This window comes from Homalodisca vitripennis, chromosome 2 (assembly GCF_021130785.1).
Source record: "Homalodisca vitripennis isolate AUS2020 chromosome 2, UT_GWSS_2.1, whole genome shotgun sequence".
Classification (NCBI taxonomy): domain Eukaryota; kingdom Metazoa; phylum Arthropoda; class Insecta; order Hemiptera; family Cicadellidae; genus Homalodisca; species Homalodisca vitripennis.
In genome coordinates, this window is record NC_060208.1 from 69,116,273 (window position 1) to 69,143,527 (window position 27,255).

Genomic DNA, 27,255 nt, shown 5'->3' on the forward strand with positions numbered 1-27,255 from the left:
ATAATAATTATTATTATCGGTATACTGATTGAATTGTCACTTTTGCAAGAACCAATGTTCATACTTTCTTCGCTATATGGAATCGTTTAATCGTAGTTACCTCTCGAGGTAAAATAAACTATCGTGCCACTCACTCTACCACTGTATAAGATCTCGAGATTTCTGAGCTGCCAAATCGGATACGGCAAAACACTGTTTACTCACCAATCTGGATTTAGCAAATTTAATGCTAATGCATAACCAGCGTCGAGTTTCGTTATGGTGCATGCCACCTCAAAGGATTTGGATGAGCGTTAACAAAAAGTTTTACATTTGTCTTATTGAAAACTATGATGGCAACAAAAGAATGTCGATGTAAATCATTTTGTTGAAAAACTGAGTAAAATAATATAAATTACAACACGTTACCTAGTAACAAATCCAGGCGAAATAATTTCAAGATATATGGTCAAATATGTCATCTGTAGACTTAAAATTGTTCTTGATATTTCAAATACACTAGAATAAGCTACATGATTGTGCGTTTTCATTCATGGAATTTAGCTATGACTCAATGAAGGACGCTAGCACAGATACTCTTATACTTATTGTAGGATGGTACAATAACTTTTTTCCCTCTGAAAGAAAGTGTAAAAAAATCGCTTCTATATGATTATCTGTGTGTCTGTCCACAGCGCATCTCATGAAAGTAGGAATTCTTCACATGTTTAGTTGTCGGCCCCCGATATTTAAAGTTTTTGAAATTGGGTATTTTAAAATTAAGTATGTGATTAACTTCAAAACTAAAATTTCTAAAACGTAATTGAATATGTGCAGACTTATCAAAACTACTTTCCCCACTTGAAGGTTTTCACACATAAACAATAACGTGTTATTTTATTCAGGAAATTTCTTCTAAGTTACGCAAATGTAAAACAATTTAATGACTAAACACGTTCTTATTATTTGTGGTCTCGTGGCAGGAAATGTATATTGTGTACATTTAATTTATAAAACTCTGCCTGAGTAGACTCCTTAAGAATAGTTGTACATTTAAAAAGCTGCAAAGAAACATGCTATTCCTACACATTGTAGTGTAATTATGCCTAAACATATTTTATATTGATTTTGGAACTTTAAATAAACTTCATGATTCCCTTTTCGGCAGGAAATCGTCCTGCCAAGTGGACATTAGACTGTTGACTAAATACTAAATGCGTATTGTCTAAAGATTTCAATATGTGTTATGGTAGCTTTTATATAATACGAGTAATATGGATCTATAATCTAAAACAATATTCTTTCACTTTTTATGTTTATGATCATACGAATATCTTAAAATGTTATAAGTGGCTATGTAATCTTCAGTAACATTTTGACATCACAATATGCTCATTAAAAACTTTTAATTGTTCCTGAAACGGACTTTTACTTTGATTTAGTATGCCTTTGAATAAACCTGTTTCAAGTGCTATTAAAGTTACGTGTATAATTACTTAGTCTATTATTATCAGTTCTACATATGTGATTCCCTTTGTCGTAAGGTTAAGTTTTACTTGAACTGTCAAAGCAGTCACCAATTAATTTGATATTTTTAGTGTATATTTCATGGCTGTTGTACATATACAATTTCATCCAAGAACATTACTTAAAAATCTATACAATTTTTGAAGTTTTTAAGTACTCAAAACTCGTCTGCATTAAAGTTTCTTGTCACTATGTGCACTGTTTCTTATGTTGCAAAATATGAGTCACTATGTGTATACGTGTAACCTTACATCTAATAAACAATAAAAGTAAAGAGTGTCTTATTTCGCCAAGCGAAGATAGAGCTAGAAGCCCTCTCTGACACAACCATGGAATCAACGCCTTATAGTTGACTTCCGAACTACTACCAATAGCGGGCAGGCGGACTTCCAGCAAGGACAGGATCTCTCAGCGGCCACCCAACGAAGAAACAGCCACGCTTAACGTTCTTTGACTCACTATCTTGCGATAAACGTCGTACTCGCTTCCCTGGGCCATTGGCAGCAGTTTAACATCTATAATTTAAAGCTCAAGGGATCAATTATAATTTTGAAAAAAATTATATTTTATTAAGCTTAGGGATGCCAAGAGACCGGGAGAAACGTTTAAATTATCCAAAATTTCGAATTATAAGTGTTCAGTGTTACCCAAGTTTGACTGTATTTAATCGCTGTGTTATGAACTTATTAAGTACGCATTTCCTGTTTAATGTTATTTAGAGCAGCCATGATTTTTTTTTATTTTCACCCCTTGAACGGACATTTAGCCGTGAGTCGGAGACAGCGACACTCACTAGCTCTCGTAAGGCGACGTGGGCATGAACTCCGGCCTGAGCGAGTTGTCGATGCGGATAGCAGGGGGGCGGTAGCAGTCTCGCTAACCCTATAGAAACTGTCCTCTCGTAACTCGCTACTATCTGATACTGGCCCGCCGTGTCAGTGCGGTCCACTTTTCATGTTTTTTTTTGGATTTTAATCTAAATTGTTTATAAGGCAGCACGTGACGGGAAGTTTACGGTGGTGGTCAGAGGCGGTATCGCACAATTTGTGGGAACCGGGGATATCGCTCAAGCCATCGGACCGTGAGGACAGCAGTGGTGGGTGAGGAGGTCTTACAAATAACTAGTGCTTCGAGTCGAATGATTTCATCAAAACTATATAGCTCTGTCAGTGATTTTTACTCTTAACCCATATAGTGACAGACAAAAACTCAATAGGCGATTTTAAGATAGTCTTGGTACTTAACACTAGTACTATCAAAGGGAGCCAGACTTGTTTTGAGTTTTTGAAAATAAAAAAAATAATATAAATTCGCTTGCAAATTCTGGAAATATAAAAATGATTTACAGAAGCATATTTTTCAACTTATGTAGAGTAAAAAAACTGCTAAAATTTGAAATTTCTTTTTGATACAAACGCTAAAAAAATACAAAAATGTTTGATTGACAAAATGGAAACAAATGCTATAAACTGTTTTATTTCTTTAAATAGCACCATTTATTTCTTTTACAAATTTTTTATAAAAAAATGTACATATATAGGTATATGTAGACTGTAGCACTAACAGGACTAGGCTGCAGTTCGTGCATACAAAATGTATACGGTACGTAAGGAATGAGAGCTTTTTCCAATACAGAAACTGTAGCAAAAGGCACACTTTGGCTGATAAATTGAAGTATTAAAACTACAATATAAAAATTAGGGACGGTTGTTTGATATATACGCGCTGTTTTCGAAGAGGTCTTTTAAGAAAATTATTGCATTATTGCTTAAGAAAACGTTACTTTTTTATGAATAAATATCTATACGTACATACTAAATCGTAGTTTGCAGTATTAAATACCTGCATATCTTAACTGTCATGTTGTATGTATCGTCTAAATTTATGACCGCAACTTATGATCTAATAACCAAATATACACTTGTTATGAAGTAAATTACATTATCATAGTTACGATAAGCCAAGGTGGTGTATTTTATAAGTTTGAACATGCCTTGAATATTCCTTCACATACTGGATATTTCTACATAATTTTGATTGATTGATGGAAATTGTCATGTTCGTTGTGTAATAGTATGAACATTATACTTGTTGGCGAAGAACTAACTGCAGAGACAGGAGCGCACCATATGATATCAAGCAAGTGACAACTTCTAGCAGCATTCCTCTGCCTCTGCCTTGGCGCCGGGAAGTAAAGATATCCACCCACTCTAGAGATAAGCAAAGCTGAGAAATGCGCACTGTTTCAATTAAATAAGCTCGGAGACCACTTAACAGTAAGTTAGCTGCAGTATAGGGTCCCATCACGTGCACTACTTAGCGGCTGCATCAGATGGCGGCCCACGCGCTCCTTCCTCGTACAATCACGGGTTTACTCTCGCAGTCTACCGCAGCCGTCGCAATGATCGTCGTGCTTTATTGGGCTGTACCAACACAACTCCTTGGCCTCGAGGGACAGAAAGTCTGCAGCTGCAACGGAGATTCTCGGAGTTCAATTTACGATCCTGAACTGTGTGATTCCCGCCAAAAGGTGCTTCTGCTGTCCTCCGCTTTGTTATAATATTTGCAGCTATTTAACTTTTTATAGGTATTTTTATTGCTTTGATACCTCACACCTGTAAAGTAGAAACATAAGCGGAAATTACGTACACAAACCAATAAAGCGGAGTATCGAAGGACCTGGCAAACCCTTTTAACTTTTTATGCCAAAGTCAATTCAGTTCGTCCTTTCACTAAGAGAACCCTATAAACCTCGTTATGAGTGTCTAAGATATTTCTATCAATAGTTATCGCGCCTACGGAAAAATAGTCAGACGGACAAAGACACGATTTAAGAAAGAAGGATGATTTCAAAACTATAAATTTCAACAACAATAATACGGAACAGTGATCATAGAAATCTGCCATTGCAATAACGCTCTAAGGGATTTTGGAGAATTTTACACTTTCAGCGATCACTACAGTAACATCCCAAAATTCCTTTTAAAAATGTATTTATGTATTTGGTTGATACAGTGTTACACACGCTTGCAACCGTAATTTCCAAGTAATCCAAACTAAGATTGATACATAAATGTAATTTGGTGTACAAATAGTAATTCAATTCCATTCAATATGATGCGAGGTTTTCCTAAACTGACCGCAGCTAATGAATACGCAAATAATTAAAGTTAAAATCTTACAGTAAGATTTGAACAATATACCGGAAATTTAAAAAATCTTGAAAAATATTTTTAATACTAATACAGCTTATCCTAGTTCTTTTTTTTATAAATATAAGGATTTTTGTAGACCATGGGTCACCCATGAACATATTTATTTTCTTTTAAATAAGTAATTGGTGAATTTCAAGTGATTCGATCTGTATGTTGGATTTGTACTCTATTCTATGAGTTAACTTATGAGTTCTTATGAGTTGTCAATTGCGCTGTGTAGAGGTACAATGGTTATCGCAAGATAACTGGATCAAGCAATGTCGAGCGTGGCTGCTGCTTGGATGGGTGACCGCTGAACAATCGTGTCCTTGCAAGCAGCCCGCCTGCCCGGCCATTGGTGGAGTTCGGAAGTCACCTCCGTTGTTCTCCAGGTTAAGTGTTAGAGAGGGCTTTTTCTAAATTCGCCTTGTAAAATAAGACATGTTCACTTTACTTTACTTTACTTTAACTTAAGGAAGTAATATATACCATACCACCTGTTGAATGAAGATTGTCCTAATTATAACGGAATCTTTCAGTAAGTTTTTCCAAAATTTTTATTTAGCGTACTCCTATTTGATTTTAATGTGGATTTTGCATTTAGTAAACCTATTATTTCATACGAGTAACAAACACCTTGTTTTACAACCAAACTTAAATCTTGACAATAGCATATTTTTCCAATCTTCTCTGACAATTCACAATTTATTGTTGCCAGATACCAATCCCTCTGCAGGCGCTGTATACAAGTGTAGCGTCAGTTGCTGAACCTTCCAACTGTCCACAAGCAGCCACCTGAGAAGCTAATCCTGCATTATGCATATGCACGACACAACGTCTGGGCAAGTGACCGACCAGCAGGTACCCTCCAGTATTGTATACACTGTATACAAGTGTAGCGTCAGTTGCTGAACCTTCCAACAGTCCACAAGCAGGCACCTGAGAAGCTAATCCTGCATTATGCATATGCACGACACAACGACACAACGTCTGGGCAAGTGACCGACCAGCAGGTACCCTCCAGTATTGTATACACTGTATACAAGTGTAGCGTCAGTTGCTGAACCTTCCAACAGTCCACAAGCAGGCACCTGAGAAGCTTATCCTGCATTATGCATATGCACGACACAACGTCTGGGCAAGTGACCGACCAGCAGGTACCCTCCAGTATTGTATACACTGTATACAAGTGTAGCGTCAGTTGCTGAACCTTCCAACAGTCCACAAGCAGCCACCTGAGAAGCTAATCCTGCATTATGCATATGCACGACACAACGTCTGGGCAAGTGACCGACCAGCAGGTACCCTCCAGTATTGTATACACTGTATACAAGTGTAGCGTCAGTTGCTGAACCTTCCAACAGTCCACAAGCAGGCACCTGAGAAGCTAATACTGCATTATGCATATGCACGACACAACGTCTGGGCAAGTGACCGACCAGCAGGTACCCTCCAGTATTGTTTCCGGGGCCCATTTAAATACAATTTCCTTTTATAGCTGGATATAGTCCGAGCCGTCAGCAGCTTGATGTCTCCCGTGGGAAGGGGCGACTTCGCGTGGCTCTTTCCGACTCTACGAGCGTAGGTAGACACTCAGCCAAACCATGATTCATAGAGAGTGTTCAGAAATATTTCTCGTATAGTTAGTTCTGGAATGTTTGCATCTATAACTGTTTATGAAATATCGATTCTATCATCCCATCAAGCAATAACTTATAATTATGAGTTTCCTAGTTATAACTCAATCTAAAATAACAACCTCAAACGAAGTTACCTGTAAAGTTTTCTAATCTACATAATTTTAGTTTATATCACAGATATGAGGTAGCTGTAAAGTAGAGGCGTGACGCTTCAAACAAAGTACGTGTTGGTGTCCACAATGATATTAGAAGATATAACATTTCCTTTTTATTAGTGTAAAACCCAAGTTTTTGGATGTGAAGAGTAGAGCCCGGTAAAATCATAAATAATAGATGGAGGGATTTCTACAAATAATAATAATAGAATGCCAGGAGCAATGTTTCTGTTTTTGGTAATGTTAGAAATAACAAACTACAAGAAGTCTTTCGACACGGAAAAATGTGATAACGTTTACTTCTCTCAAGGAAATAATATTTTGCTCTCAAAAATAAGATCATATATGACGTAGAAGGAATCAGGAATCCATTCCGTAGCAGCTAGGGAGAGAGTGAGTGGAAATATTGAGATTTATAATATTTAAACATTTATAAATCTCAATAAGTATTGACAAGCTTTGGCGACGGACGTGGACACTTCACAGTTCATAACGTGGTTTAAATTACATTAGTTTTTACTTCATTGGTGAAGAACCCAGAGGATATACTCGTTTATAGGTATGGAGATAATTTTTTTAAATAATCACCACTCGTCACAGTGTAGCCAAATGAATTTAATATTTTTTTATTTGCTCAGGATAATAAGTTCTATTATAGTTGTCATTCACGTTTATATTCCAAATGATGTCTTCTTTTGGGCTAAAATTAAATCTGTTGGAGAGCGTCCAGATAGAGGAATGTTCAGGGAAGCTCTTTCTCCACAACCGTCAGTAATGTTAGAGATAATTTCAGAGTTTTGTTTTCTCCAGTAACAGTAATTCCCCAAGTACATCACGATAATGCGAGATATATAGCTGTGACTTGTTCAAAGATACTATGGAGATTTTCACACTTACGATTCTGTACCAGACAAGGTTTTCTAGGAGGTATTTGGAACATGATATGAAAAAGAATACATTGCTGAATAATTGTTACAAATTCTGGGTTTCCTCTCAATTAGAGTAGAGATAGCAGATCTCTTTACTCTTTGATCCTGATTAATGAGACAGTATAGAGTACTCAAGTTGAACTTTTAACAGGCTGTATCTTAAGTTACAAAAAGTTTCATTGCAAATGTATGTACCGACATCATATCGCGTCTGATGATCAACTTTATTTGAGGAAATTACTCGTATTAATTTCATCGCAAACTCAGTAGTGTTATTAAACAATTAAAACTTTTTTCGACTCCTGGACAGTTATATTTAAAGTTGTTCCGTGATTTCTCTTATTCAAGCTTGGAAACAATATACAAATTTCCTATTTTGACGATTTAACTTACATTTGCCTATAAAGTATTTAGACTATCATGACTAAAGACGGTTAACACTCGATTCCGTGATGTCATAACATTGTGAGTACACTGAGGCTAGCAATTCGTTTCTATTGAGAGATACAAAACAAAGACCTATTATCATATTCAATACAGATATATCAAAATAATGTCTCTATTAAACATAGGACAATTTAATTATAAGTATCATTACAAAGTCCCCAAAAAGTATTCTTTGGAAAAAACTATCATTAATTTGGTTTCAAGTTCGTTATTGACAATGGCTGATTTAAAAAGGTACTTTATTTAAAAGGGTACTTATCCATATGGTTAATAAAATCCTCTACATCGTGGTCACAGCGGGTACTAAAGACGCTTTAAAAATGCATTGAAAAGCCTCACGATCGTCCTGGCCTTTTAGATAGGTAAAAGACAGGACAGTTATGCACGTGAGGATAACGCATTTTTTAGATTTAAAAGAAGAGGCATCAGATTTGTTTGACCCGACCTCGTTCTGAATGTAGCCAACTTATTGTCAATAGTTCTGAGTAGGGTAGCACACAAAACTCAGACATAAAAAAGACGAAAAAAGACATATATAGATCAGTAAATATTTCATAAATAACAAGTCACTTTAAATCAAATTCAGTTCACACTCTATAAGTATTATGGAGGGGAAAACGGGTAAAGATTTAAAATAAGTTCATAATAGCGTACAATCTTTATAACCGGTATGAATTAAATATGTAGGTGATACTACAACTCCCCAAGGTCTCTCGTTGCCATGAGAGGTTCCCCATGGAGACAGCGACCTGGCAGGACTCGCGTGCTGTGTCCTCGGATTTGATAGTCGCCAGGAGGTAGGTGGTCCCATTTCTTGTGGCACTATGTTATTCAAATATCCGAAATATCCTCTTTATTGCCGGGATCCCGCTGACTTCCCATTAACAGAGCGATAGATCTCTCTCCGGAATGTGCTCCGGGATCTTACTCTATTGCGGTGAAAGGAGTACAGTACAGTTCCTCGACCATAACCTCCGCCAATACATGACCAGAGCCGGGAGAAACTTGCTGCTCTTGGAATTTCTATGTACCACCACTTGGACCGGTGGTTATGACCTTGGTGAATATATTTTCAGACCACTGACTAGTTTTACCCACCAAGGTTAGTAGATTTCAAAATTACTTTTAGCTTTGTAAGTTATTCAATACACCCATCTTAACCACCCTCAGATCAGCAGACCATCGGTTTAAAGGTCATCGTTCCAGGAAGTAATTCATTTATATTTTTAGTCACAATCAGTGGAATGACAATGAACAAGTCATCTCTTGTACATAAGTGTTTTATGTATAAGTCTGTTGTGAGCTATGACTGTGAATGTATTATGTTGTACAAATGGTTATAATGCCTATAAAACAAACGATAATTAAAATAAAATTAGTCTCATTTTTATATTTTGTAACAAACATATTGTGAAATGGTAATTTTTATTTTATCTGAGCTTTCCCTTATTCGATGAAACTTTGGTCTCGTAGATTAAGTTTAAATTTCAAATTTTGTTTACATAGGTAACTGACTTACAAGGTGATCATGATTCAATACGTGTTTAATTTATTTAAGTTAAAGAACATAAGTTTCAGTAGGATTCTGTAGTTTAGATATTCATGTAATGAGACCGTATTATAACATTTTCATTTTAAAATGAACTAAAAATATATTATTTCGCATATATTATTTATAGGTAAGTAACAAAAAATCTCACTTAAAATATTGTCTCCAATCAGTTATAGTATCAGCTATGAGTTTAAATGAGTTATCTAGAGATTAAGATTTCAGAAACTCTTATATATTTAGTATATGTTGTATATAATCTTCTCTGGAGTAGTTCCCTTTAACCCTGATTTCTGTGCACCAATGAAAAGTATAATATTATCAAAAAGTTATCATTGCAAACATTTCGTAATGAATAGAAACTTCAAGTCGTTCATAATTTCATATCAAGTTAGTTATGTAATTTTCAGGTGAATATCCAACCTAATGGTGTACCCAAATAATACAGATCTGCAATAAAAATCCCACCTCGCACTCTGAATATATTTCAAAACTATGTTATTCGATACGTGTGGAGTTCCATGAGTAATCCAAAACATCATTTCAGCAAAATCGCCAATGAATAATTTATTTACAACAAACTAAAACCATTCTAACATTGATGTAGTTCGAGCACAGATTATGAATTCACGCGCCAGGAAATGTTCACAGTTACTTTCTAAAGTTTGAAATATTTCTGGCTTATTTATAGTAAATGAATAGTGTAATGAATCAACAAGCCAGTTGATGAATTACGTTTGCGTTCCCTAATATTTTTGGTAATATTATTTACTAAGAAAATTTAAGAAGTTTATTCTAATTTTCTGTCCTAATTCATTGTTTTTGTTTGTCAATTATAATTTTAAACTGTTTTAGTGTGTTTTATATGTACATAATTTTATATCGCATTTCTTTAAGAGTCATTAAACGTTTTGTGTTTAAAAGTTTGATATTTACGATGGAAGATTTGGAAGGAAATAGGACATCGGACATTTACAGTCTTAATTGTTACATCATACATGTTACACCATACATGTTACACTATATATGTTGCACAAAATGTAACACTATAAGAACATTTGGGTTATTTTGTGCTTAAATGCATCAGTTGAAATTTTATTTAGCATAGTGTATTCATAAGAGTTAAAAGTTTCCGTAATTTTAATTTTGTACGTTAATGCGTTTAGTACAACAGAATCATTTCTTTGTCGGATTATAAGATTTTTGCAGTATCAATTTTCCAGAGGTTTCGTATAGCTCTGAGTTCGTCTTTATTAAGATTGCGTTTTTTGTGATAATTTTGTTTACTAAGAGAATGGCCTCACACCAAAATGGGTCACTCTGTGCCTCAGATATATGGGAAACAGCTGACTTGATTCCTGTTATGTAATCCAGAGCTTTTACTGATTTATGGGCCACGGAAGAAATTAATCTTTTAGATAAAACATAAGTTTTTGTTTGAATTAGTAATCTAAATGAGAGATATTTTACTTTAATGTTCTCGATTTTTTTCATCCTTGGTTTTTGTTATTGAGATTGAAATTTTATGTTGGTCTGATCTTTCACGTATAGAGATTTCCTTTTTCTTATCTGAATCTGAAAATCGTTTTCATTTATTTGGAATACTCTGAAGGATGTTTTTGAACTAATTTCCAATTAAATTTATTAGGTTTATAGTTGTAACATCGATACTAGTTTGTATTATAGTTTTTTCCTGGTGGTAATTATTCCTTTAACTAAGAATGTAGTGTAGAAAACATTGTTTTATTAACTCTCTTGATGAGAAAATGCGCTGTAAGAAAAAGAAACAACATTTAGGCATTGCAATTTTACGTTTGTGTAAAGAGGTCAGATGGATGGAATGTTTATTTGACTTGAGGTTTACTGATTTGTTTACTGGTTCTCGGTCCCTAACGAGAATAAAGTTTTTGTTTAAAGTTTGTTATTCATTTTGTACCCTATAACGATGGCAAATGTTCAAAATCCAATTATATTATTCGGTACTGTATAAACACTGTTTTTATTATTTATTCCTTACTTGCATAAATACTGATTTTAAAACGGATTTCCTAACTTCTAGTAGGTGATAATTCTTTAAAGTTTTGAAGGGATTAGCAATAGATTCATAAAGGTTTTCCATCATGTTAAATAAATGTAATATTTGGTCAACGCAATATAACATTTAATACACTAGTATTAATTTTAGTAGTGAGTTCATTGAAAAATACATTAATATGACGGTTTACACATTATTATATTTTATACCCTTGTTTATAATTGATATATTAGTTAATATATCCGGTTCATTTATTATCATGTTTGATTGCTTACATAAATGCATTAATTTATTTATAAATATAAATATGTAATGTTCATTCATATGTTCCGATTTTAGTATACGTATAGTATACGGCTAAATGGTTGGGGCGTAGCTCAAAACACGTAATTTAATAAGTTTTTGTAAACGATGTGTTCTACAAAAAAAGTCCAGTAACTTTTTGCCCTATCCTAAATGGTCTGGCCGAAAAAAACCTGTTTAAAAGGAAATATTTTATAATTTTTAGGTGAAAATTTTATTTCTGGAGGCGGTAGCAGCCGAACCATTGATCATAACTTAAATCCTAAGTGTTCAATAACTAGACAATCTAGAGATCTAAAAAAAGGTTAGGTAGCTTTTTGTCGTATATCCTTACGTAAGCCCTAAAATCTCTCTTAATGGCAAAATCTTGGTCGTATTTTGCAATTTCAGGAGTTTGTAAATATGATGCGACTGTAATTTGTGCAATACGTTCTTGTTCTGGATTTAACTTGTGTTACTAATTTAAACGAGTGACTACAACCCCACATCGTGAATTGGCTGAGCGTTAGAGAAGGTAACATTAAACCCCCCTGGAATTTTCCTGGTATGACCAGATAACCTCCTGAGTAAATAAATCCCCTGATGTGTTAACCCCCCGGTAACATTAACCCCCCCCCAGGGAATTTCCTGGCTTGACTAAATAATCTCCTGATGATATTAAACCAAACTGTTCAACTTAAAATACTGCCTTAAGGTCGATTTTTATTATGTTTATACTAAAAAATTCAAGATAGCTGACCAGTGCAGACTTTTCTTCCGAGCTCAGTCCTGGCTAAAACCAAAGCTCGCAGCTAAAATCTGACGACGGAATCGGAAGATAAAATTAAATTTCCGACAAGAAAGGTCCAGTCACTTTTTCTCGTATCTCTAACGGTTAAGCCACAAAGTGGCCTTAAAGTCAAAACTTTGATTAAAACTGGAAAATTCAATAAAAATAAGTCTAATACTATTCCGAATTCCGCTTATCTCCCGAATTTTGCCAACACTCCAAAAGAGGGCCTGGGGTGTGTCATTAACCCCCGGTAACATTACCCCCTCCCGGGATTTCTTGGTATGACCGGATAACCTCCTGAGTACATTAAAACCCCCTGAATTATTAACCCCCCCGGTAACATTAAACCTCCCCAGGGAATTTCCCTGGCATGACCTTATATCCGAATTTTTTCCAATCACTAAATCCCTCTTATCCCCGAATTTGCAAGCGTACATCATGGGGGCCTGGGGGCGTAGCCCCCAGCGAGCCGAAGGCGAGTCTAATATATATACAGCCGCATATGTAACTGACTGACTGACTGACTGACTGACTGACTGACTGACTGATAGGGTATACAAATTCTAACCCACTTCTAGAAGTGCTGGAAACACCAAATTTTGCATACACGTAGCTGGAGTCTTCAAACCACCGGGAAAAGTCTGAAAACCGGAATTTTTTACTTTTGAACCGCTCAAAAAAATTCGCGAGAAGTGACCCCTGTTTTTGGCCTCGCAGGTTTCCTTTGAAGCCCGATAGCGGGCGAACCGTTGGAGCTAGCTTCGATCTGACGAAAAATTAATGGTCAGGAATGAAGTGAACTACAAATAAGTTCTAGTGACTTTTTGCTACATCTCCTTCGGTTTGGCCGCAAAACGCGATTACATTTAAATATTTGGAAATTATCGCCTAAAAATTTACCTTTCGGGCTCGATAGCGGCTAAACGGTTTGTCGTAGCTCAAAACAAAATTTTCAATGGGATTTAGAAAAACCGCGTGATCTACAAAAAAGGTCTAGTAACATATTGCCCTATCCCCAATGGTTTGGCCGCATTACGCGTTTTAAAGTATTGATTTTTTTCAGTTTTACATGAGATATTGTTTTCTGGGCTCCATTGCAGGAAAAAACTACAGTTTTAGGCCAGATTTAAAAATTTGATTTTATTTACAAAATAATGCGATCTACAAGAAAGGTCTAGTGACCTTTTACTCTATCTTCCATGGTTTAGCCGTAAAAGGTGATTATGTCGAAAATTTTCACTTAAAAACTTACATTTTGGGCTCGATAGTGGCCGAAACCGTTGGCCGTAGCTTAAATGTAAAACTTTTCATAACTAGCTATTTATGAAATCAACAAAAAAGGTCCAGTAGCATTTTGTCGTTTATCTTTCCGTAAGCCTGGTTAATGCTCTAAAAGGCAAATTCTTTGTCGTCAATTTTAGGGTTTTAAATCTTGCAACTATAATTAGTGCGATTCGTGCTGGTTCCAGATTGACCTTGTATTACTACGTTACCGAGTGACTAAAACCCCCCTCCACGTCGGGAGGAGTTGGCTGAGCATTAGTGAAGCTTCAATAGTAGATAGGGACAGAGTGTTTTTTATTATGTTCACAGACACAACACCCTCAAAAAATAGGCCGAACTGTGTAATTAACCCCCGGTAAACCCCCCCCCCGGGGATTTCCTGGTATGACCAGATAACCTCCTGAATAAATTAAACCCCCTGATGTGTTAACCCCCCAGGGAATTTCCTGGCTTGACTAGATAATCTCCTGATGATATTAAACCAACTGTTCAACTTAAAATACTGCCTTAAGGTCGGTTTTTATTATGTTTGTACTAAAACAATTCACGATAGCTGACCAGTGCAGACTTTTCTCCTCGAGCTCATTCCTGGCTAAACCAAAGGTCTCAGCTACAATCTGACGACGGAATCGGAAACCGTTGGTCGTAGCTCAAATCTGATTGACCCATCAAAATTAGCAAATTACGCGATATACAGAAAAAGGTCAAGTGACTTTTTGCCCTATCTCCATTGGTTTGGCCGAAAAAAACGTGATTATGTGCAATTTTTTTGTAATTTTCCACGTGAAAACTTTGTTTTTGGGGTCAATAGCGGCGAAACAATTAGTCGGAGGTCAAAATAAAACAAAGTTAGATTTAGGAAAATAATATGATCTACAAAAAAGGTTTAAGTAACTTTTTACTATATCTCCATTAGTTTGACCGCAAAACGCGATTAAGTGACAATATTTGAAATTTTCGCCTACAAATTTTACATTCCGGGCTTGATAGCGGCTCTAAACGGTTGGTCGTAGCTCAAAAACAATTTTTACTACGATTTAGGAAATCACGTGACCTACAAAAGAAGTTCAGTAACATTTTGCCCTATCCTCAACGGTTTGGCCGCATAACGCGTTTTAAAAAGTTTAGAATTTTTTGAGTTTTACGTGAGATTTTGCTTTCTGGGCTCTATTTCACACAAAATCTTAGTTCTAGCCCAGATTTAAAAATTCTATTTTAATACAAAATAATGCGATCTACACAAATGGTCCAGTGATCTTTTACTCTATCTTCCATGATTTAGCCGTAAAACGTGATTATATTGAAAATTGTAATTAAAAACTTACTTTTCGTGCTCGATAGTGGCCCCCGTTAACATTAAACCTCCCCTCAGGGAATTTCCTGGATGACCAGACAATCTCCTGAGTAAATTACACCACTGATATCTTAACCCAACCCGGAATTTCCTAGTATTACCAAACAATCTCTGGAGTAAATTAAAACCCTGATGTCTTAACCCCCGGTAACATTAACCCCCCCCCCAGGGAATTTCCTGGCATGGCTAGAATTTATTTCTCTGATTTAACCTGTCACCGAATACCGCATATCCCCGAATTTGGGAAACACCCAAGAGGGGGCCTGGGGGCGTAGCCCCAGCGAGCCGAAGGCGAGTGTATTAGTATATTTCACATTGAATAATGAGTGCATAAAAACATACCTCAATAAGACGGTGTACACATTATTGTATTTGGTATCCTTGTTTATACATCGATATCTTAATAAACGTATTTGTTTCATTCGTTATCATATTCTATTGCCCTCGTAAATACATTAGTTGAATCATTAATCTATAATGTTTACTCATTATCATATTTGCATCAATAAGTTTAAATTCTAGTATATTTTATACACTTATTAGTAAAACAACCCAATGTAAAGGGCATATTTAAAAAATTACTTATCTTAATCATATTTTCGGAACCGGAAATGGGGGAAAACCTTTAATTTATGAGACTTAACAATAATTAATTATTTTTAATAAAGTTATGAACTTAAGCATGGCACACTGTTTGGCAAATAAATGATATTTCTTAAAATGCAGATCAAACCATATTAAAAAAATGTGAATAATGACATACACATTGCGTAACAATATTTTTTTATAAAAACGTAAAATCTTATATTAACTTGAAACAATGTTTATTTTTAGTGGTACAGTTACAATTAAGTCACACTAAAGTTGTTGTTATATTTAAAGTGAATAAATTGTAATATAAATTGTATATTAGAGTTTACTATTATGTAGTATAATCCACAATGATTCGAACCATGACGTGTTAGTATGTTACACTTCCTATAAAGGAGCGCCATCTTTTCTTATTAATGCTCATTTATTTATCATTAATCACCAAGCAGACAAGTTAATTCACGATGCAGACGTGATAAATACTCAATAAATCAGCCGGGAATGAATCCTTTCAGTCAAGACACAACGATAAATTCCAGCGCTAAAAACCAGGAGCAAGTGTTAATTAAGCATGTGGTTAATTGCCAGCGAAGATATGCCAGCAGCACGCGCTAATTCTGCTATCAATCCATTGAGGTGGGGAGGAAAAAGTCATTTGATCGGAACTGGTTTGCCAGACGGAATAAATTATTTTAGACGCAGCACGTTACAAGGATCCGATGTAAATAAGAAATTAAGAATTTTCGGGTGATTAATATTCTCGGTGCTGCCGAGGCAAGGGACCGAACGGTGGTCAAAAACCATTCTGGTCAAAAAGGGCTATTCCAAAAATGGACCGTGTTTCTTCTTCGTTTACAGTCATGTCCTTCTTGGGTATTCTTGTTTTTAGCTGTTGGCCTAATTAATTTATTCTGAATCTGGAATGCATACGTTTTTACAGTGCACTAAATAAGGATAAAAATCTTGTTCGTTGAAACAATTTAAATGCTGAATTAAATTAGATGCCTTTTTAAACAAAATATACGAAAAGGGTTACTTAATCTAGATTATTACTTTATACTATACTATACGAGTATATACACCATAACACTTGATACCCTCAGCTTCGTTTCCGCTACTTCCAACTATGCATTTTAAAACGTTATAAGTAAATTTAACTGATTTTGCCAAACATTATCAAGCAGTTACTGCAGCTAGTGAAGGTCGACTAGTAACCACAATTAACCACACCAGTCCTTGAACCTTATTGACAGCAATGAGATTAACAGAAACCTTCACTTGGATTACCACATATCGACATGCATATTTCCCTGAGGCCGGCGAAGCTCAATGGAATAAATTATCATCTCCATATTCAATCACGACTGATTGAAATAATCCTTGATTTAACAATCAGAAAAAATGCTCAGAAAGTGTAAAGTATCACCAAAAGCCCTGTTAGTAGTGAATACTATTGGAATAAATTCGTCACATTAAAGCAGATAGGTCTGAAAGTCCTATTTGTAGTTTTATCTCTATATCATATGGTATAGATGCTCTGAAGCCAGTTGGGATTCAATAACATATCGCGTAATCTAAGTTAGACATATAGCGTCTTCATACAAGACTCGTCAGGTCTGAACCAGTGAATATGTACTCAGTTGTACTAAGTCACGTCAAACAAAAACCAGGACGAAAAGATATTATCAGACAAAACTTATTATTATCCTCTATCTTGTGGGCCATATCCAACTGCTAAACTTGAAATATCTACCAATTGGCTGAGCGTGAACAAATCTTATCACTCGAGAGGCTTAAAATTTAATTTCTATATGTCTGTCTGTACGTCTATCTACTCGATATCTCGAAAACAAACTGAGATATGGACTTATAATTGTGGTTTATTTAGAAAACGATAATTTCAATGACGGTGCATGTCAGTCTATAGGATTTGACTGAGCGTCAGTGAACATTTTTACACTTGTCTTTTGAGTGACCATAATATAGACCTGAAAATATTGGAATAAATAAATTTGTAAACAACTAAATATACACATATGAGATTTTAAGATCTAACATACTCGTATTTACGCATGTGGAATAAGTACTCCAACGCAGAAAAAATAATCTTTTGATGACCTATTGCGTATTATAGATTTAAAAGAAAAGTGTGCAGGTTTTATTGCGTAAAAACTGCTTTAAATCCTAACTAAATGAACATAAATATGAATATATCGCGTAGCTACATATCTTGTCAAAGATTTTTTTTCTAGATTTAAAATTTTTATAGAAACCTCTTTCTACAATACATATACAAGAATGAGTTCTATGATGGTACATGACCATACCAAGGAGTGTCATTCAAGTGTATTACTCAAATATGATAACCCAATTTCCTTTCACTGCCAGGGGATGGAAATATTTATTTTCTGTGCGATTGTCTGTCTGGCTATCAGACAACAGGAAAGCTTGAGAAAGAGCTGATGATTTGAAAATTTTCATGCAACTTCAGCGGTGTTACGCATTGTTAACCACATATGGTGTGCCGTACTGTTTTATCAATTTGGGAATCGTCACAGGGTAAAACATTTAGGCCAAAGGTGAACAATTACCACAAGTAGTTTAATCTTATAAATTACTGTTGAATTAATCGGTTGCCTAGCTGTCTTATAAACAATATAAAAAAAAACAATGCATTTGAAATGTTTTAGAGATATCAATTCTCTTTATGTTTCATTTCTGAATGAACATGTTCATGTTTTTTTTTAAATATCAGTGGTATACAGGATACTAGTTCCAATTTGGGCAAGTTAAGTCAACCAGAGTTTAACTTAATTACATGATATACTATAGCTTTTTAACGATTAAAACAAAACATGAAACATTTGTTCTACTATTTTATAAGAAACGTTATGTTTTATAAATAAATTTATTTCAAGTGAATTTTTGTAATCAAAACACATGTGGGTATAAATTCTTTTACTATCATGGAACTTTATCGTACATATTTTCTTTTTAAATTTTACGTTGTTTTATTAATGTATCTTAGTTTAATATTACGTAAACTACTTTCCTGTTGAATTTATGTTACCTTACATTGCTATGTAAAAATTCAATTAATATCTAACTTTATATTTTAGTTTAATACTAAAATTAATGTCGTGAAAAAGGTTATAAAAACTCTGAAATGACAATATCCATGAAAATTTATTTATAACATCACCTTCAAATTTAAGATGTACAATTGTTTGTTAATATTTTCCTAATAAAAAATTCCTTTTATTTTATTTATAATGCTAAACATAAAAATATAACTAGTAGATGAACAGTATAATATATTCAGTTTTATGTGTGAAACCATACGTGGAGTACATAGCTCATATAGATTCAAAGCTGAAAAAACAAACTCGCATTGACAGCAAAGCAAGATGGAAGGCTGCACCATAAGCACATCTACAGCTCGGATCGTCTTCCATAATTAATTGGACTACATTTCTACCAATCTGGACGCACCCGCCGCATCGCTAACGTCGCTTTTGTAATTAATCTCGCCGCACTTTTTGCGCATCCTTCCAAGCATCGATTCTTATTAAAGGAACAATGGAAACCGACACTTCTCATTTCTTTGACAATTCCGCACATTTCAATCGTTTGCGAGCCGTCTGCCCTGTAAATCAAGTCAAGACGCGTCTCCTCTCTAAAAACCTTTGTTGTAAATGTATTAAGATTCTTTTAAATACCATGTGGGAATACTTAATTAAGTAGTAAATATTCTCCCCCCATCATCCAATAAATTGGGGGGTTTTTCTATTACTAAAGCGAACTGTGAGTTAAAATTTTAGCGATTTTAAATTTAATCTTTTTTATATAATCATGAAATTTTTGAATGTTAAATTGTTAACAAATTAAACCTGCACTTTGTTGTAGCATTCATATTCTTATGATCACTACCTGAACAATGTATAGCATTTCATCATGAACGTTATTTAATAAGAGTATTCTCCCACTAAAAAATCAGGATTATTATTGATTCCTTTTTTATCTAATTTGAATTTGCTCAAAATGAGGAAAGTTACTTGTACTACTGTGAACATATTATTCTAAATGTCTTTCTACAAGTATATTTAATGTGTATATGTAGCCAAGTCAAAATATGTGATTTTACTCTTTGACATTTCTAATGAAACATCAGCTGTGAGGTATTTGTTCACAGTTTATTATTCAATTACAGTTATTTTCTCTTGTTTATATTTCTAGTTAGTTGAATAATTAAATGTTTCTAAATATTTATATAATGTTAAGTCTGAAGAAGTACGGTGAAACGTACGAAAAGTTATAAATCATTTACCAATATTTGGTTTTTTATTTTGCAATGAAGAGAATTCGTATATTGAATTACTTTTAAATCTTAAACAATTAAGCATAATCAATATTGACCTATTTGAGGTTGATTTGTTCAGATAATAGCGTATCTCTATCCTAGCTACCTAGTACTGTAACCTAGCTCTGCCTCTTTAACGGAAGCATTTTTCATTTTAGTTAATTATGCTCGTGTTTACAGTCACACATAATGAATACACATATGAATATACATAATGAATAATAAATGCATCCCTAGCCAAGTAAAATGTATTTTCCTAAGTATAGTTTACCAATGTTTTTTTTATTATGCACAATAATATCTTAGTAGTATTAGTATTAGTAATATTGTTAATCCACACCAATTAATATCAATACAATCTAACACCAGTTTTTGTTACAAAGAATTATAAAACAATTACCTGTGCCAAAAGTATAACGTTTTATATATTGCGTACAGTCTTGCGTACTTTTTCCTTGTCTTTATCCAAAATTATCTCGACAACATCTTCTTGGTTTTGTATTATAATATACAATAATAACTTATAGTGTTAATCTTGTTATTTTTCCAGACCATATGATTGTTTATTAATTAAAAATGATTTTAAATCCATAGAGGCCATCTTTAACATTCAATACTTACATTAATATACTTGATTTAAGTTGTTATATAATTCCCCATAATGCAGGTTTTTTATTACTTTTAAGAGCATACTTAAAATCCGTTAATTGTTGAATCAGAACATTTATATTTATACATTAAGAGATTAATATTTGAACTTTTGCTTTTTTCATCCATAAATCGGGATTCAAAAATTATTACTCGTTCTTAATTGCAACCTACTACTATAACCAATATGAATACGGTCAAATTAAGAACTTTGTTATTCCTACTGAAGTGTATTCTTCTTAGATTTTCTTAGAAAAAAGTGTAAAATAATTAACCACTACATAAGGATTTGAATACTTATACCCCAAACAAATCTCAATAATGTATATGATCATACACAACACGTAATTACATACAGAGCCTACTCTAGAAATAGCAGTGTCGTAAATACGCCCAGGAAGATTGCAACCACAACAGACAGATATAGGATTAGCATACAGATAGCACGGTGAGGAGATAACGACCACCAGATAACGTATCAGACACGCTGGACATGTGTATGCTGATGATTTGATGACTATCCACACAACATACCGCATAGCCTTTGTCAGTGTCCAAGCGCCGATCAAAGAAATCAGCAAGCTTGCTACCAGAGTTCATCCAAACGAAATTTAATCAGTTGTTAGTTCCAGACAACATTCTGTTCAGAATTTTCACTCACTAATTGCGTAGGCTGTAATTAAAGACATACAGACGGAGATGTTAATCCCTTCTTGGCGCAGTTGTTTGGAAATTCCAAAGGCTGCTGTAAAGATAGTTTCCCATCTCTCAGTTGAGATTTTGTGCAGTAGGGCAGGTGAGAGAGACTAAAGTGTAGCTGTCAGCATAGATATTATTGCCTACTATGAACTTGAACAAAAATATTATTTTAGGAATCGAATACATATGTGATTGATTCTCCTCTCATAGAAACTTTTATGGACAAATTTTAATTAAGATTTTACAACTTGAATTACAAGAATAAAATAAATCAAGAATCATAGAAGTTGGTTCTGCAATATAGAATGTTGCAAATTCCAAATAGTAGGTAATTATTGACGTGACAACGTCTTAAATTAGGTTGCGGCTCGGAATCACTCATGAAAAAGTGTAACGCCCGGTAACGTTACGATGCCCGTCCAGTGGGTCCGCCGCACGGGATCCGCACGGGATAAAGCAGATAACTGTGGGTCCGCCGCACGGGATAAAGCAGATAACTATGTTTATTCGTGAAAATGTGGAGTGCTTAGATTCGTCATTTACAACAACTACAACAATAAAGGTAAATAATTGTACACTGATATTTCATTATCGTAAACTATGATTGATTGATTAATTGTTAGATTGACACAAAAGTTGAGAAACTGAGTTTATAGGTTATGTCATACTATTGGCAAATGTTGATAGTGTTAAGTAAATTATTAGTTTTTAAATCACTCTGCAATCAATCGTAATTTAGTCGATTGAGAAAAAACAGCGCGTATTGCTAGTCAAACATTTAAAATAACAAATTATAACCTCTAACCTGTCATAACAGTGCGACCAAACAAACGAACTAAACCGACCAATCACCACGCGCGGAGTTAGAATTTAACTGTGTTTAGCAAGAATTTCAAATTCCAATTTTAGTAAATGTTTTATTCAACTTTACCATTTACAATAACAAATTTTAATTAATTTCAAATTATGTACAATGTTTTAGTAAACAAAATATATTTCTATAGTTAAAATTTGTGCAATTCTTATTTTCATTCAATTCCTTGTTCCTATTGTGCAATTTAATAATATTCATATCAATAAATATTCTACCGAGAAAAAGACGTTGTCACGTAAAATCTTCGCCCGTAAAACCGACTTTACAGGCAACCATAATTTTTTTTATATCTGATAATTTGAATTTTATTAAAATTAGCATATTTTAACGTCGTTCCAAAAAGCAAAAATTGAGAATATAACGAACGTTTTAAAAGATGCATAGCATGCAAACAAACGTAATAATATACTAAAACTTCTCTATACCTACAGGAGACATTCTTGAAAAAACTAATTCTTTTGCGTCGTAAGGTATTTGAAAAGGTCGAAATTTAATTATTACTAATTACTTACTTCTTACTTGTTCCATCGTAATCATATAATATAAGGATACACAACCCCACGTTTTGCGTAACAGCTATCTGGTTGACTGCACGATTTCAAGTCTGTAAGTACCCATATGTACATAGCTTGTTTTCGAATTTGCTTGTTTGAATAAAAATGTTACATATTGACCGCTGTTTGTTTACAAATTTCTTGTTTCTACAAGTTTTTCGTTTCCATTATGATAACGTATATGCCCAATGTACACATATGCTAACGCTCATCCTTATCCCACGGAATGACATGTATCATTTCTCGATGTTGCCTATATAGAAATGAAGCACCCTGCAAAATCTACAGGTCAGTTCATTTTCAAGTGTTCGACGGACAGAAATAAAAATTTGTGCAGTTCCTCACATGGTGATAAATGATAAGATTGTTGTAGTTTTCTTAAATTATTGGGAGAGATAAAAGTAACTAGTAATTAAAGCACTTTGCCATGAAGTTTTTTTCAACACTGCTTTGATTATTCTTGTCAGGTTGTTTGTGTAATAAACAATTACAAAGTCGTCTAAAATTTAAAAAAATGCGTACAGGTCCGTATGAAATTAGTTTTACAGTAGCCTACTCCACTTGTCATAAAGAAATATCCTCTCATATCCCCAAAGTAATAATATCAAGACTTTCCAACACCATTACCGTTGGTTACAAGTTTTTCCACACCAAATAAGTACAGATTACCATAGCAGATCTAGTCAACCAAATGGATTTTAATTTTATGGTGAACATCGTATTCCTCTCTACTGTATTTTATATACCTTCAACGATTCCTGGAAAATCCAATAGACAGTCGTTATTCTTGCAAAATAAAAGTTTATGTTTCCTGTTCTTGCCTGGATTATTGGGAGTAAAGGGTTAGATAGTAAGTAATGGTCCTTGTAAATAAATACCCACATTGTATTCAAATTTTTTAGTGCCAAACTAGAAAAATAACTTTCCATTTGAAAATAACTTACTTGGACATATCTATTAGAATTGACAATGGAGATATCTTGGAATTAAAGTACTTTTTGTATAGAGTTGGGGGAGATCTCTCGGCTACTTCGGACGATGGATCGAGCACATAATCAAACGTAAGAAGTGGCTCATTTTATGGTAGAAGTGGTAGAGCAATTTTTTATTTTGATTCATGTTTGTCAGGTTGTGTGAGCGTCCTGATCCAAAATTATAGAAGGCTTCTTCTTAGCCTTTCCCGGTTTTCGAAATAGGATATGGTCATCGCGAATGCTTATCAAATGGGACAGGTAATTTTAGATATAAAAGACTATAAATAAAACTGAACAAGGAATTTAAAAGTAGCTACTGTACATACCTATGACAATGACATATAGTTTAATTTAGTTTACACATGTAAAGTGGACATTCCTTTCTTAACGTGTTGTATTATTTAAGATATTATAATACATCCTGGTGCTGATGCAATCTATTCAGACATTATCCTTTATAACCCGTTTAAAAAGTAGTTACCTACCCACGACAGACGGTAGAACCACTCTACAAACCGCACGTTATGTTATTCTAGTTTACATAAGTATACGAGTACATTTACATTTTACATTCACCTCCTCATGTAGACGTACATGATTTTCAAAACACGTCTCTTGTAATAAGTCGTATTCTACTTTTTCAAATACATCTGTAAAATAGCTTTTCACAAAGAGCTATAACTAAACATGAATTTGCTCGTAACTTGATCTAGTAATTTGATTCGTCTGCCTTGAAAGATTTTTCGAACAGCGGGTTGCAATATTTCAAAGTGTTTTATGTGAGGGTATAGTATAATTGTGGACCCACTTGTCAGTCTCTAGACTGTAAGATAGTATAAAGCAGGACTGACTAATCCACTTGACTGAAGACGATCATGCAAGCAATGTCTGCTCGAGACAGTACGGACTGGCGGCACCGAGAGGGGTTTACTGCCGGGGAGAAGGAAAGAAGGTGACGGTCACTGATTGTGGCGTAAATCAAGCTCTCAATCCAGCTGTTATTTGATCCGCGTCCGAGCATCTGATTTACGCCACATTCGTCAACAAAGTGACGGGAACACACGCGCTGCGGTCCGCACTGTACGGTACCACTCGGCCGAGACTGTCGTAAATCATTATACTGTTGCTAGTAATGTTCAGCTGATGCTGGTTACAGAGTACGTTGTCGGTGACGATGTCAAACGTATTTGAATACCGAGAAATGAAAATACAAAGCATGTTTTTTAGTCTATAATATAAAATGACAGGGACACTTGAAGGTTTGATATCCTGTGCTATTAAGTAAGATATATATATATATATATATATATATATATATATATATATATATATATATATATATACAAGCGAACCTTAGTGATAACTTGTAAAATCATAAATGCTAAATACATAAACAAAACAAAAAATTCCAACCAGTAAAGTTTTAAAAATTGGTCAAAGAACGAAGTTTTACAGGATTAAATATTTTGGTGGAAAACTGTAACTAATTCAGAGTAATTTCACATTATAGATGTTCCCCTAGTATGATCCCGAGCATGAGAAGTTCCCTAGGCCGATTTTCTCTCTAGTATGTTTCTGTAACCATATATATATATATGGTTATATGGTTTTATATATATATATATATATATATATATATATATTAATATATATATATATATATATATAAGTATTAATGTTTTAAGTACAATAATTTATTGGTTAACATTTTTTATCACTGTACTCCTCAATTTCCCTATTCCCATTTTCTACAGAAAATATACGGCCTAGGGGCCTTTTATCAGCCTGACTGCTCAGTTATGCCTTGTTTGTTGTAGCTACCATGCTTGTCATTTCTGCATGATCCGTTTTCAGGCTTCATGCTGGGTGAGCTTCCGTCCTTTCAACATCGCATTGTCTTAAAAATGAACTATTTGAGACAACGTCTGTTAAAAGTCAGTCCGAAGGCCGTGATTTCAGATGGGCCAAAAGTGATCTTTCCGCAGAGCGTCCGCCCATTGCTCGCAGTAAGGGCATGCATTGTGTGAAGGGCATAAGTAGCCACCCCTTTCTCACCAAAGGGGTTATCTTAGGTGACTCAAAGAGAAATTTTATTTTCATAACTTCAATTATATCAAGTATTTACATCCATTACGTTCATAGATTTTCTTAAATAAATATAAGTCTTCGATATTCCATTATTAAGCCCACTTAGTGCAACTACACGTTCAGTTGTAGCAGTTTTAACACAAGACATATTTTATCGAGTTATACTGAGTAAATAATTATTTGAGTCTTTTAAAAGATTTCATGGGCTGAAATTAACCAATTTAAACACATGGTCAGAGAGGTTCGTTGATGTAAACGGTGCTTGGAAAATGTCAGTTCTTCTCCAGCTGACAGGGTCGTCATCAAGCTTTATGACATTCCAGGACAGACGGCAATTTAGTCCGTCCGTCTGTCCACATGCGATTGTTATCAATCAGGTGGCAAGTGCTTTAATCAGTCAGCGCCTCCATTTGTCAAGTGGCGGCCGAGCTGCCAGCCTCCACTCTGATGGCAGCATTATTGGGATATAATAGTCCGTCACTGCTGGACACACAGGCGTAACTTACAGAACTCTAAATCATGTGCTAAGCCTTTATTAAACTGCATCTACTATAATTAGTGTGACTTAAACTAATATGTGGGCTCAATAAAATTATATGAGTTACAAGTAGTTAAGCTGAGATACATGCAAATACAATTATGCTATTAGCATAGTAAGAGCTAACACAGACCGTAGTACCCGCACGCGTAAAGGAATTTATACTGTGATAACCTTATATAAACGTGAATTATTCTGGTAATCTTCTTCAAACGTCCCTTACAAAGCTTGTTTTACGTATTTCATATAATACTAGTTTCCTTTTTCAACTTCTAACATGTTTTTTTTTTATTATTTTCTTCTTTTTTTCTGTTTTGTTTTGTGGGAATTATTTTTACTCGATAATTTGAAAAAAAAATTCCTTATGATCTGCATTAGCATGCTATCAGTCATACCAGGAAACTCTCTAAATTTAAAAACCTCAACAAGGAAATGGATGAGCAAAGTTGTATCGAGGCTATCAACTCTGGGAAAGTGCTGTAAACAGCTCCCAAAGGATGCGGTAGTTTACCAAAATATAAGGACAATTACTTATGATCCTATTCTCAAACTCTAGTATTTCAACTAAAGATATTAAAGTATATAATCAATCCGGTTGGAATCCCAAATATATATATATATATATATATATATATATATATATATATATATATATATATATGAATTTCAACATTTTACAAGCTTCCTACTTGATAAAACATATGTTATTAATAAGTTATTAAACAGAGATATTAGATCGTTAATGTGGAATGTATTGTCCA